General features: G+C 35.6%; 1 pseudogene; it reads left to right on the top strand.

Annotated features, from left to right (window-relative positions):
• The first annotated feature begins 973 nt into the window (after positions 1-973).
• On the top strand, positions 974-1,757 carry LOC114200905 (large ribosomal subunit protein uL15 pseudogene; annotated as a pseudogene).
• Positions 1,758-15,021: the final 13,264 nt, after the last annotated feature.

The raw sequence follows: 15,021 nt of genomic DNA, 5'->3' as shown, positions 1-15,021 counted from the left end.
CTAGACCCCTACCCTCCTTCTCCTCCTCCTCTTCCTTTTTCTTTCCCCTTCTTTTTCTCTCACCCTAACCACACCTCACTCCAGTGGACGGCTGGAAACTGAGTAACTTGCTTAAGCCTGTTCTTAATGACCTTTCTTATCTGGTTGCTTGAATTCCCTTTTGCTGGCATAAATAACATGCCCATAGTTCTGAAACAAAACCCAGCCAGGATTAGAATTTTTTACCTTTTTTAAAAAAAGAAGTGATATATGAACAAGTTAAGAAAACACAAAACTTCAATCACAGGTGATTTTGCATTTAAAGAATTAACTTTCTTTAAAAGAATGAAGGTACCTGAAATTGGTACCATTCTGGAGTTCCAATGTACAGGTATACACCACATACAATTAAAATGACACACATATTCAAGCCTCTGGAATCTTATTGGTTTCCATGCTGTGTTCTTTCAATCCTCTGGCCACTAGTCACTCAGCCACCAAGATATATACACCAACATAATTTAATTATTTATCATCATTTATTGAGTTAACTACTATCTGCAAAGAATCTGGTGACACATTAAACAAACAAACAAAAGAGCCTAGCAGTGTAGTTTATACTTTAGTGGGATAAACAGAAAAACCGGCAATTAAGTAAGTTTAAGTGTTAAAATGGAGTAGAACACATAAAAGTATCGGTCAACAGAGCCTCAGTCAAGAGTTAAATGTACAAAAGAAGACAGTCTAATCCAGTCAGGTTGGGTGACATATAAGTAATTAATAAACAAATATGCATAATTACCAGTGAGATCACTGCTGCAAAGATGATGATCCCCAGGGTGCTATCATAGATGAGAAAAGGGAACAAAGGGAGGCTCATTTATTTGGCATATCTAGGAAGGTTTCTCTGAAGAAGTGGCCTGAGTTCACTGAAACCTGAAGAACGAGTTGAGTAAAAAGTGACCCAGGCAGTTTTTTTTTCCATCTGAGCTGCCGACATGCCATCCAGACTGAGGAAGACCCGGAAACTTCAGGGCCACGTGAGCCACGGCCACGGCCGCATCGGCGAGCACCGGAAGCACCCAGGGGGCCCGGGTACTGCTGGTGGCATGCATCACCACAGGATCAACTTCGACAAATATCACCCAGGATACTTTGGAAATGTTGGTATGAGACATTACCACTTAAAGAGGAACCAGAGCTTCTGCCCAACTGTCAACCTTGATAAACTGTGGACCTTGGTCAGTGAGCAGACACGGGTAAATGCTGACAAAAACAAGACTGGAGCTGCTCCTATCATTGATGTGGTGCGATCGGGCTACTGCAAAGTTTTGGGGAAGGGAACACTCCCAAAACAGCCTGTCATCGTGAAGGCCAAATTCTTCAGTAGAAGAGCAGAAGAGAAGATTAAGGGTGTCGGGAGCGCCTGCGTTCTAGTAGCTTGAAGCCACATTTGAGGGCGTTCATTAAATGCTAACAAGTGCTTTTCTCTTCTGGTCTGGGTGTAAATGCTTTAGCACCCCCTACCTCCTTACCTGTACATCAGAAATCCACCTAACAGATTCTAGGAGTAAGGGTATGAGGGCCTGAGACCCTCTGCCAACTCCCCTCAGAAAGTGTGAAAGAGAGCACCAGCACTTAGAGGACTTGGCCCAATACCTAACTTGAACATTTTCATTTATAACGTGAGAATGATAGCACATGTAGTTGAAAGGCCAGTTTGCATTGTATATTCTGAATTTACAATGAGGGGGGAGAACACACTTTTTAACTGTAGTATGGGGTGCCTGGGTGGCTCAGTTGGTTAAGCGACTGCCTTCGGCTCAGGTCATGATCCTGGAGTCCCGGGATAGAGTCGCACATCGGGCTCCCTGCTCAGCAGGAAGTCTGCTTCTCCCTCTGACCCTCTTCCCTCTCGTGCTCTCTATCTCTCATTCTCTCTCTCTCAAATAAATAAATAAAATCTTTAAAAAAAAAAAAAGTGACCCAGGCAGAAGAATAGCATGAATGGAGTCCTGATTGAGTAGAGAGCTCAGTGCTACTGTGCTGAGGACTAAATGCGGGCCAGCTGTGCCTCCTGGCTGTGAGCAACAAGAGGTGGTGCAAGATGAGCCTGGCAGTAGAGACAGGAGCTGGAGCCTGCAGAGCCTCAAAGGCAATGTTAAGGGTCTGTATTTTATCCGAAGCAATGAGGAACCCTTGAAAGATGAAAAACAAGGACATTGCATGATCCTATTTGCATTTTAAATCACTATGATTACTGGTGTGGAGAATGGATTGCAGGGGGATATGGGTAGAAGAGGGAGACCATTTAGGAAATTCTTCCAGTGGTACATGGAGGGATAATAATGAATCAGACTAAAATAAGAAGACAGTAAAGACATGGGAGAAAGTCAATCAATTCAAGACATGTTTGGGGGTTGAATACATATATAATTTATCGTGATAAATTGGAGGAGGGGGACGTTAGTTATGAAGGACACTTTCAAGTTTTTGGCCTAAATTTTCTTTCTTAATTTCACTCAGTATTTTTTTTTCCTTTTCTTCATTCTCTGGTCATCTTTCTTATGCCCCTGGTACACTACAGAAAGAAGCAAAATAATAGAACCAGGCTATGCTCTTAAAGTTTGCAAGTTGTAGGACTTTACATTGGATTAAAATGTGGGCCAGCTCTATAAATATGTTTTCATTATGATTTGAGATTGTTCAGGATTTGCCAAGCTATTTCCTAGTACCCACATCTTAAATTCTACCAATGGAATATTCATTTGGCCCGATATAGCATTCTATCTCTTAGAATTTTCCAGGCAAAATGCAAATATTCTAGGCAAGGTCAATGCTATATGTCTTTCACTCACCTTAGAAAGAAATATTTTAGGAGAGAGCTGAGAGGAAGTCCTTCCCTGAGTTATATCATAAGGTTGGGAAATGTGAAAGAAAAAGAGGAAGGGCACTAAAAAGGGAAATGAAGGATACCAACTTTTGGCTTTTTCAGAGTTTGGCTGATGACCAACGTTGGATGTTACTTACTGATTAGAATGTCATTTTCTGGGGATTTGCATACATGCATACTCAGGTGGATAATCAGTTGAAGCAAATAAGAAAGGTACATCTAGTATATATTAGAACACAGTTAACAGTTGAGAAGAAATAACATTGTACTTACAAAAATGACTGCAGAATACTGTGTGATGTTCTTTTCTCCACACATTAAAAAAAAAAAACAAGAATGAAACTAATTATGCTGGAAAAGCACATCCAGTCAGAAATCTGGGGGGGGGGGGGGGGAAGGTGTTTGGAGCAATTAAAAGCAAAGACTTGAAAGTAAAAAAAAAAAAAAAAAAAAAATCATTGGAAGTTGAGAGAAATTCACCAAGGAGAGAGACCCAAGAAAAATCAGTACGAAATTAATTGTGAAGTTAGATTTTGACTCTTTATGTAAATAAAAAGATTATGCAGTAAAACTAATTACGACAGTAACAAACTTGAAAACTTACAAGCAATTATATTAAGAATTTAAATAAAAGTTCAGTTCATTCATTTATTCATAATTCAAAAACCATTTACTGAAATTCTACTGCATAGATATGAGACACTTTTATTCATCTGCTCTTTCACTGAATCTGTTCAACAACTGTTTATTAAGAACCTAGGTAGAAAATAGTTAAGTAACTTGCCAAAAAATAATAGAACAATACAATAATAAAGCTAGTAAGCAATAAAGCTGGAAGGACGAGGGGAAGAAATTCAAGAAATATTTAGGGGAAAAAGTATTTAAAGAAATACCTAAGGAAAAAGTTAGCAACATTTTATAAGTAGGAAAAGCTAAGAAAATCCCCTATTTCCGGTTGTGCCTTGGGGGTTTGACTATGGCACTAAATGAGACAGAAAAATGGTGCATAAGAAACTAGTAAGTCTGTCAAGCAGCAGATCATTCAGTTGGAGATTTTGAGGCATCTGTGGAGTATCTAAATGGGTATAGTGAGCAGGAATTTGGAAAAGTAGTTTAAATTGCAAGAGAGAGGTCTAAGACTAAGACATAAAACTGCAAGGCATAGGGTGTATAAATGGAAATAAAAACCATGAAAAACTTTAACAGAAAAGGTACATTTATCAATAGCATAAAGAGGAAAGGAGATTATTGGGATTCAGTAGGCATCTGTTTCTTCCCTAATGAACCAGCAGTCCTTAAAGTGCCAGGTACGTTCTTAGGTCAGGGAAAAAAAAAAAAACAACAACAACAACAACAGAGGATTTTATGGTCAATTTAGAGGAAGAATAAGTACAGTATTTTAGTTGCTTACAGTTTTTAAAGAAAACTTTATCTTAAAGCCAATATGTAATTTAGAGTTCAACCAACTAAAATATTTCAAGCTGTAGAGTTTGCTGAAACTGATGATGGAATTCTTATTACAGATTTACTTAAGAATGGAAAATTGGTGGGTAGAATTTTATTTTAAGGTGTAAAATATGTAAGAATCATTCTTTTTCTGGGAACTACCAATCATCTAGTCAAAAGAGATGAAAACTAAGAAATAATAAGGAACAAAATAAATCTTTGTACCCACCATGCCACTGAAAATCTAATACAAAATATTTTTTCACTAGGGGATCTTTTTCCTACAAGATACGACTTTGGATGCCAAGTACAGAAGTTCTCCTAACTATAATGTGCAGAAAAACTAAGAAATTGACATGTACAGGTTAAGCAAGAGAGGAAGACTAAATTCTAAGAAAAAGAATGCCATTCTTGGTTTTTCAGGGGACCAAAATGATCTCTTAAACATGTTCTCTAATCCAGGGTCTCTGTCTCTCAACCGGAGAGAAGATGGGAGCAGAAAAGCAAAATGATAGTTTAGGATATAAAGGTACATAAACCTACCAGCTTACTCTTAAATTTACCTATACATTTTACAAAGTACTATGGCTGCAACATGCCTATATCCTGATTATTATTATTATTATTATTATATTATTATTATTATTGCCAGTCACTAATCAGATAGGCAGACAGATGGACAGACAGAATATGTGCACAGAGATCTACAGATAATAGTCGACCCTTGAACAACACAAAGTTTAGGAATGCTGACCCCACACAGGAGAAAAAAAATTTTTTTGTAAAAAAAGTTTTTATTTATGTATTTGAGGGGGGGCTGAGCACAAGTGGGGGAAGGGGCAGAGAAAGAGGGAGAAGCAGACTCCCCACTGAGCACAGGACCCCACAAGGGGCCTGATCCCAGGACCCTGAGATCATGACCTGAGACGAAGTCAGACGCTTAACCTACTGAACCAACTAGGTGCCCTGAATTTACTCATCTTAGAACTGAAAGTTTGTACCATCTGAGCAACATGTACCATTTCCTCCAACCCATAGTCCCTGGCAACCAAAATTCTATTCTATTCCTGCGAGTGGCTTTTTTGATTACACATCCAAGTGATATACAGTATTTGTCTTTCTCTGTTTGACTTATTTCACTTAACATAACTATGCCCTCAAGTTCTGTCCAAACTGGAGCAGACAGCAGGATTTCTTTCTTTCTCATGGCAAATAGTATTTCATTGTATATACACCATATATACTTTATCCATTCATCCATTCACACATGGACACTTAGGTTGATTCCATCCATATCTTGACTGTTGTGATAGTATTGCAATGAACATGGGAGTACAAATATCTCTCTGAGACAGTGATTTCATCTTCTTCAGATATATACACAGAAGTGATATTTTTGGATATGATAGTTCTAGTTTTAATTTTTTGAGGAAACTCCTTACTGTTTTCATTAGTGGCTGTACCAATTTACATTCCCACGAAGTGGCCCCTTCTCTATATCCTCACCAACATTTGTTTGAAATTTTGTCTATAAATTTCAGCTCTTCAAAAACTTAAACACTAATACCCTATTGCTGACTGGAAGCCGTACTGATAACATCAGTCAATTAATATGTATTTGGTGTGTTATATGCATATATATTATATTCTTATAATAAAGTTAGCTAGAAAAAATTATTAAGAAAATTATAAGGAAGAGAAAATACATTTATAGTGCCATATTGTATTTAGCAAAAAAAAAAAAAAATCCACGTATAAATGGACCCATTCAGTCCAAACCTGTGTTGTTCAAGGGTCAACTATACTTTCTAACTTATTTCCGTCCTTTTATTCAGGTCCATTACCAACTCTTATTACCTGTTTTTCATTTATTCTGAATCTATTTCTCAAATTCAGGCACTAAAAGTTAACAGAATGCCTCATATGTGTGCTTGGGGATAAGATATGAGTATGAGGGATGCCTGGGTGGCTCAGATGGTTAAGCATCTGCCTTTGGCTCAGGTCATGATCCCAGAGTCCTGGGATCGAGTCCCACATTGGGCTCCTGATTCAGGAAGGAGCCTGCTTCTCCCTCTCCCTCTGCCTCTCTCCCTGCTCATGCTCTCTCTCTCTCTCTCTCTCTGTATCTCTGTGTCTCAGATGAATAAATAAAATCTTTAAAAAAAAAAGATATGAGTACAAGACAGTCCTTACCCTAGAAATACTCACAGTCTGGTAGAAGGACAAATTAGGGCTTGCTAATCTCTCTCCTTGAAAACTATACACTTCCTTTCTCTTTTTCTGCTTCCTTTAACAAAAAAAAAAGGCCATCCTTGGACAGCCAATAAGGTGCCCAGATTATACTTTTTAAAATTTATGTTGTTTTCCGTAATACTAAGAATCTAGTAATGCTTCCTTTTGTTGAATTCACAGCACTTATTGTTTCAATAATGTATTTGGCTATTAATTTTTCATGGTCCTGTAATACCTCTTGCATTACCATTCTTTATATGTCACTTTCAGATTCTATCATTTGTATATATCTTATCCTCAACTGGCTTAAGAACTGAAGTCAGCAATCTTGTTTTACTCTTGCTTGTGCCTCTCTACCAAGCTGAAGAGAATTCCTTGAACCTAGAAAGTCTCAATAATTATTTCTTGACCAAACTGTTTTTGAATGGCCAACATACTTATTTCAAGATAAGATTAGTTCACTCATTCATTTATTCAACCAAAAATTATTCAGCACTTACTATGTGTCAGCCATTACACTGGAAATGTGGCAGTGAATTCAGTATAGACCCTGGAATCTTGAAGCTTACATACTATAAGGGAGGAAGACGATAATTAAATACTCCAATAGATAATGCAATGTCAGGTGCTGTTAATGTTCTGAAGAATAAAACAGGCTAAAAGAATAGAGACTGATCAGAATGATCAGGGAAGTTTTCTCTGAAGAACTAACATATGAAAAGAGGTCTACCTGCCCAGGTAGCGACACTAAATACAAAGACCTGAGAGTGAAATGTCTTTGGTGAGTTAAAGACACAGCAAGAGAACCAGAACCCCTGGATCAAAATGTGCTAAAAGAAGAGGAATAGAGTGGGGATGCCTGGGTGGCTCAGTCGGTTAAGCATCTGCCCTCGGCTCAGGTCATGATCCCAGAGTCTGGGGATGGAGTCCCTTTTTGGGCTCCTTTCTCAGCAGGGAGCCTGCTTCTCCCTCTGCCTGCCACTCCCCCTGCTTGTGTACTCTCTCTCTCTGACAAATAAATAAAATCTTTTTTAAAAAAAGGAGGAGGAGAGGGAGAAGAATAGAACAGGCTTGGTAAATTATTCAAGAAATTCATTTTCTGGGGCGCCTGGGTGGCTCAGTCGTTAAGCGTCTGCCTTCAGCTCAGGTTGTGATCCCAGGGTCCTGGGATCGAGCCCCGCGTCGGGCTCCCTGCTGCTTGGGAAGCCTGCTTCTCCCTCTCCCACTCCTCCTGTTGTGTTCCTTCTCTCACTGTGTCTCTCTCTGTCAAATAAATAAATAAAATATTTAAAAAAAAATTCATTTTCTTAGACCAAACCCCAAAGTAGTTTGTGATTTGGGGTGATATTCTTGCCTTAGGATCATCAGGTTTGGTTAATAATGCCTATCTTAACTCACAGATCTGATCATTATGAAAGCAGAGAGTATATGTGAAAGCATTTTGAACAATTATAAAGGGTTATGATTATCATCTTAAATCATCAACTTCAGTTTTAAGGTTCTCCAGTGGATTCCACTACAAAACCTCATTTCTTTTCTCCTCTAATTTTCCTTTAAAAATATGGCATCAAATATTTAAAGCAAAAATTAATGGAACAAAGAAATATAGATAAATCTACAATTGTGGTAGAAAAATTTAACATGCTTTTCTCAATAACTGACAGAACAAGCAGACAAAAAAATTTTAATGATACACAACAGTAGAACAAGGAGATATACAAACTTGACCTAATGGACATATGTAACCCTGCATCTATGTATTGCAGAATATATACATTCTTTATAAATTCACCTCAAACATTTATTGACCAAATAATGACTCATAAACCAACTACCAACAAATTTCTAAGAAAATTTCTAACAAAATTATATGAGAATGTGTTATGAACTCAATGCAATTAATCTATAAATTAGTATCTTTTAAATATCAGAAAATCTCCAAGGGTCAGAACCATTTCTGAAATCAGTATATCAAATCTGAAAAGAGTATAAATGAAAAAAATTTAAAATAGAAGATACCAAAATTAAGAACATCTGTTTATTTTAAAGAAATTATAGTCCTTAATGGCATATATTAAAAAAAGAGAAAAACTAGAAAAAATTAGTTAAACATTAATTTCAATAAAGAACATCAAATTAAAGTCCAAAAAAAGTAAAAGAAAGTCTAAGTATCTGTAGAATAATTCATGAACTAGAGTATAAACACAATGGAGGCGATTGGCTCTTGAAAAGTTGGCTCTTTGAAAAGACAAATAAAACTGATAAACCACTAGTGAACAAGGAGAGAAGACACACCCATATTAGAAATGACAAAAGGAACATCTTGCAGACATTAAAGAGATTAAGAAGATCTTATGAACAGCTTATGACAATAAATACAAATTTGGGACAAATGGATAAATTCCCAGAAAAATATAACTATGACTCAAGGAGAAAGAGGAAATATGAATAATCTTAACAGCCATGAAAGAGACTGAATCAATAATGAAAAATCTTCCCACAACTAAACTCCAGGAGCAAATGGTTCCATTGGCCAGTTATCTAAATATAACAACTCATGCTTATTCTAAGAGGTCAGCATACTTTGATACCAAAACCCAAAGGAACAGTACAGAAAAGGAAAATTACAGGTCAACCTAACTATAAACAATAATGCAAAAAAACCTCAACAAAACAGTGGCCAACTAAATCCCCAAACATAAAGAAAGGATAGTACATTTTTACAAAGGAGAATTTATTCCAAGAATATGTTCAACTTAACATAAAAAAAGGCAACTAATTTAATTCACAACATTATCTCAATGCAAAAAATGCAGGAAAAGCATTTAATAATATCCAATATTTGTTCATGGTAAAAAAAAAATTTAGCAAAAAAAGAATAAAAGAGAACATCTTAATCCGGGAAAGGAGAATTTGACAAACTTTTTCTGTTAAAGAGCCAGATAAGTATTCTCAGCTTTGCAAGCTGCATAGATCTGTTTCACTACTCAGCTTTCTCATTGTGGCATGAAAGCAGTTATAGACAATATTTACATTAATGGACATGGTTGTGTTCCAATAAAACTTTATTTACAAAAACAGTTGGCAGGCCAGATTGGGTCATGGACAGTAGACTGCCAACTCCTGAGTTAGAGGTTCTCTTTAAAACATCCTGGTATTTATCACAATTAATGGTGAAACCACTTCCTTTGAGACAGAAACAATACAAAATTCCCCACGGTTACAACTGTGAATCACATTGCATTTGAGGTTCTGGTCAATGCAATTAGGTAAGAAAAATAAATAAAAGGTACAAGAATTGGAAAGGAAGAAATAGAACTGTGATTATTTGCAGAAAAAATAATTGTGAATATACAAAATCCCAAAGAACTTACAGATAGCTCTAATGAGAAGAATTTAGCATAGTTCCTGTATTCAAAAATCAATATAAAAATGTATGCTTACAAGAAATAAAATCTAAGGTGATATTATTTACAATAGTATCAAAAATGTAAGTTACCCAAAAATATATTTATAAAAGTATGTATAAGACTTATACAGAGAAATTTATGAAATTAATTGAGAAACATTAAGAAGGGCCAAATAACCAAATACAGAAAACATGTTCATGAATTGTAATCTCTATATTTTAGAGATGTCAATTTTCCCCTGCTCTATAGATTCAATACAATTGCAAAAAAAATCTCATTATTGTGGAGTTTGACAAGCTGATTCTAAAATATATACAAAATTTCAAGAAGTCAGAATAGTCAAAACATAAGAACAAGGTAGGAGGACTTGCTCTCACAGATATCAAGACTTATTCTGAAGCTCAAGTAAACAGAAAAGCAGGGTACTAGTCCAATGACAGAGACCTAGGAACCAGTCCACACTGGTATGAGAACTTCTATTTGACAAAAGTAGCACTGTTGGTATAGACAGAGCAGATTTTTAAGAAAATTGCATATTCCTGTGAGATAAGATAAAATCAGACTCCTATTCACAAAATACTAAATCAATCAGACTAAAATGAAAATATTAAAACTATAAATCTTGAGAAAATACAGAAACATATCCACATGACTTTAGAGTAGAGAAGGATTTCTAAGTCCTGGGATCAAGTCCTGCATCAGGATCCCTGCTCAGCTGGGAGCCTGCTTCTCCCTCTGCCTGCCACTCCCTCTGCTTGTGCTCTCTCTCTGACAAATAAATAATATTTGTCAAAAAAAATAAAATCTTAAAAAAATTAAAAGAAAATGAAACTACAAAATGAATCTACAAATCATAGAGGATGATATCTACTATGTATAAACACAAAAAGAAACTGGTATCTGCAATATGAAAAAAATTCTTATAGGTTTAAAAAAACACAGTAACATTCATTGCAAAGAATTTACATGGACAAAAAAAAACAGAATAAAATAAAAAATAATATAATTGAAAAATGGGCAAAAGTTTTAACTAGGCAAAGTGGCAAAAAAAATAGTCTAAATGCCAAATAAACATAAAAGCTGAATCTCAATATCATTAGTAATCAGGGTCCTGCAAATTTCCATAACCATTTTATATCCATCAGACTAACAAAAATTTTTAAAGTTTAATTATACTAAGTATTGGTAAGAATGTGGCAACGAAAACTCATGTACTACTGGCAAATGATTTGACATTATCTGGTAAAATTGATGATTTATATTTCCTTTGACTCAACAATTACACATCTAGAGAAACTGGTATATGTGTGCAATAGAAAACAAAACAATACTAGTCATAGCTGGAAATACACCAAATGTACCCCAACACTAGCATATATATAAATTGTAATAGAGCCACATAATGAAATACCATACAGCAATGTACATGGATGAACTATATACAGCTATAGCAAATACAACAATGTGGATATGTTTCACAAATATAATATTGAGATACAAAAGCTAGGGGAAAAGGAATACCTAATTCCATTCAAACAGTTTTTTTAAAAATAGCTAAACTAAAATGTAGTTTTTAGAGATGCATATGTAGGTATTAACATCTCCTTTCTTTTCTTTACAGTTCTAGGACAAAAGACCACAAAATAGATACTTCCAGGTCAAAGAGGTGGGACTGTGATTAGAGAGGGACAAAGGGGGCTGAGATTCTAGAGGACTGGCCAGCTTCTATTTCTTGACCTCAGTGGTAGCTATACAATGTTCACAACAGAACTGTTTGTTCACAGGACAAATATTTGTTTTACAAATTTTTTATATACATACTATATTTTACAATAAAAAAAGCAAAGCAAAACAAAACAACAGCAAAACAAGACAACTACAGCAGACCCTTGTACAACACAGGTTTGAACTGCACGGATCCAATTGTAGGCAGATTTTTTTTCTTATATAAATACAGTATTGTAAATATACTTTCTCTTTCTTATGATTTTTAATAACATTTTCTCTAGCTTATTTTATTGCAATAATACAGTATGCAATACATATGCCATATATAAAATACGTGTTAATCAACTGCTTATGTTATCAATAAGGCTTCTGGTCAATAGCAGGCTATTAATAGTTAATAATTTCTGGGGAGTAAAAGTTATATGTGGATTTTCTACTGCATGAAGCACTGGTGTCCCCAACCCCGACATTGTTCAAGGGCTAACTGTATTTTTTTTTGTAATATCTAGGTTCTTGTTCCCTGAAACCTTGAATTTTCATTCCATTGTACCAAATAGCTTTCATATAACTTTTGTATTTATAAATTATATTTTTCCCACCTAAATGCATTCCCCTGTATTACTGAACTTCAATTTTCTGGAAAATATGACACCTTTCATCATGTTTACTTATACTGTAGCAATAAATTTATAGATTAAAAAATGCACAATATGCAGAATAACAGTCTTCCCCAATCCTACCCTCCAAAAGTAGTTAAGACAAAAACCTGACCTGATGTAGAACACACAACAACATGGACATACAAAGGAGATATGAGGGTTTTTGACTATCTTTCAACAGATGAAAATATGTAAATGACAATCACACGATTTGTACACATAGTAGATAGATTGCAAATATATACAAAAGGCTTAGAGCAATCCAACATGACTGACTACTCAAAATACATTATTCTTTTGCATAGGTTTGCAAACTCCTACCAAAAAGTATTATTATACAGAGGATATAAGAGAGTTTACAGGTTCAAATTAATAGCTTTGAAGTCTAGATTTTCATTCATTTCTTAAATATAAGTTCTACACCCTATAAAAGGCAATTATATTCAATGTCATAGTATAGTCTGCACCCTATACATTAAAAAATAAGAATTAAAAATGGTATTAATGGACACAATACAAAATTATTGAAGTAGTAGTATTTTTTTAGCACAGTTTTCATGAAGCTATATTAGTCTGACATTCCTCTGTGCCTAGAATCTGTCTCCTCAATTCTATTTTGAGACTTTTGGCCATTTCTCTGATAGCCATGCCAATAGAGTTGCCAGTTGCCATTAATCTCAGTTCTATGAAAGAATAAATCATTACCACAAGCAATTAAACAATAAATGCATTAAAGTAAGACCAATTAGAGCTAAGTCTAGACATTCACCATGTAGTTATGAGACAGGTTTGTCATAATCATTTCAACTCTAACTGCAAATGCCTTTAATAATTCTTTGCAACAGAAGCAAGACTGAAGATTCTGTTGTGGGAGTACCCAAATTCAGTAGAGTTTAAATTGAAATATTCCATCTGGAATTTCAGTTGTAGGTCTGCAAGGATTTCCTGTACCATTAATTTGTATGCACAGAATTGGTCCTGAGCTTTGTTTGCCAATAATCTACCATACACAACCACTCCGAGATTTTTAACTGTACCTGCTCTTTTCCACATTTCCAACCTCCAATACATCATTTGTAAAGACGAAGGGAGTTCACAGCCCATGGCTATGTGATTTTTCTTTCCTTTAGGTAGTCAACATTATACAGAAGACTGATTTCAAGGTATTTTAATAATTTGGGACTTTGTGGGAATAAAAATATCTGAAGTCTTCTTGAACTCAGTAGGTGATCTTTACAAATATATTAGTTATTGTTTCCTGTTATTTCTTTTTTTTTAAGATTTTATTTATTTATTTGTCAGAGAGAGACAGAGAAAGGAGAGAGAGCACAAGCAGGGGGAGGAGCAGGTAGAGGGAGAAGCAGGCTCCCAGATCCAAGGACTCCAGGATCATGACCTGAGCTGAAGGCAGACATTTAACCAACTGAGCCACCCAGGTATCCCTGTTTCCTGTTATTTTTTTCTTAAAGATTTTAGTTATTTATTTGACAGAGAGAGACACACACGAGAGAGAGGACATAAGCAGGGGGAGTGGGAGAGGGAGAAGCAGGCTTCCCGTTGAGCAGGGAGTCCGAAGTGGGACCCTGACCTGAGCCGAAGGCAGACGCTTAACGACTGAGCCACCCAGGTGCCCCTGTTTCCTGTTATTTCTTAATACTATGAACATATGGGTGAATTTAGGTACTTTCTAGAGGAACTGTGAGTAAATTCTTTACTTTCTGAAGCTTTTGCTGTTGTTAATCTTGTTGTTGTTGCCCAGTTTCATATGCCGTATTTTAATTACCCCAAAACACTTTTTTCTACCCTAAGGAAATAGAAAAATAATATAGTCCTTTAACGACTTGTAGGCAGATGCAAATTCTAATTTCTTCTATCTACCGACATATCAACAGCTTTTCTCATTAAGGTAATAAAAGAACAGAAAAGCTGTAAATATAGATGGTAATATTCTAATTTTGTTAGCAGGGAAAGAGATCAGGGTTGGAGAGAGGGAGTCTGATGGAGCAAAAGGAACCCTCCCTGAAAATCCAAGCAAAAACAGAAATGCCCTTGGGTATACCAAGTGACTATGGAGATCAGGGGGTTATGAAATGTAATATTTTATTTATTGCCATTAATAAGATATTTGTCAATAAAGGCAACGATGATGAGGCATAATACTGAGAATCTGTCTTGTGTTTAGTGCCAATGAGCAGCACAGAAGGAGCACAGTGTTTTGATACAGGTACAAAACACGGGTTTCCCCCCACTCCAGTCAGGGTGGAGCCAAAATCCCAAATTGGTGTCTAACCTTAGTGACTTAAAATTATACTACTCAACAATTACATAGCAATTGCATCAATGATTAGTTGATCATGGATGTCCAGTTAGATCCTTGAATGAGCATCAAAGTTACAAAAAACTATATATATAACAAAACTTTCTAGGAAGAGAATCCATAGCATTTATAAACACATTTTTAAAATGCATACAATTTTGCAGAATGTTTAATATATTTGAGATTTACGTCACATTTAGTTCTGGATCCCATCAGAATAACCTCTATTCATGCAGACAGAAGAAAATATTTCATTAGGGTTATGTAACTAAACATCTCAAGACTTTATTTTAGTTAAAAAAAAAAGTTCGAGTGGATTTTTTTTGCATCTAACTATATCAAGCACTATAAACAGTA

The sequence above is a fragment of the Eumetopias jubatus genome, unplaced genomic scaffold (assembly GCF_037043125.1).
Source record: "Eumetopias jubatus isolate StellerSeaLion01/CBP00866 unplaced genomic scaffold, mEumJub1_p1.0 scaffold_8, whole genome shotgun sequence".
In the NCBI taxonomy this organism is placed as follows: domain Eukaryota; kingdom Metazoa; phylum Chordata; class Mammalia; order Carnivora; family Otariidae; genus Eumetopias; species Eumetopias jubatus.
Note: the sequence above shows the minus strand (reverse complement) of the source record. Positions and strands in the feature narration are given on the sequence as shown.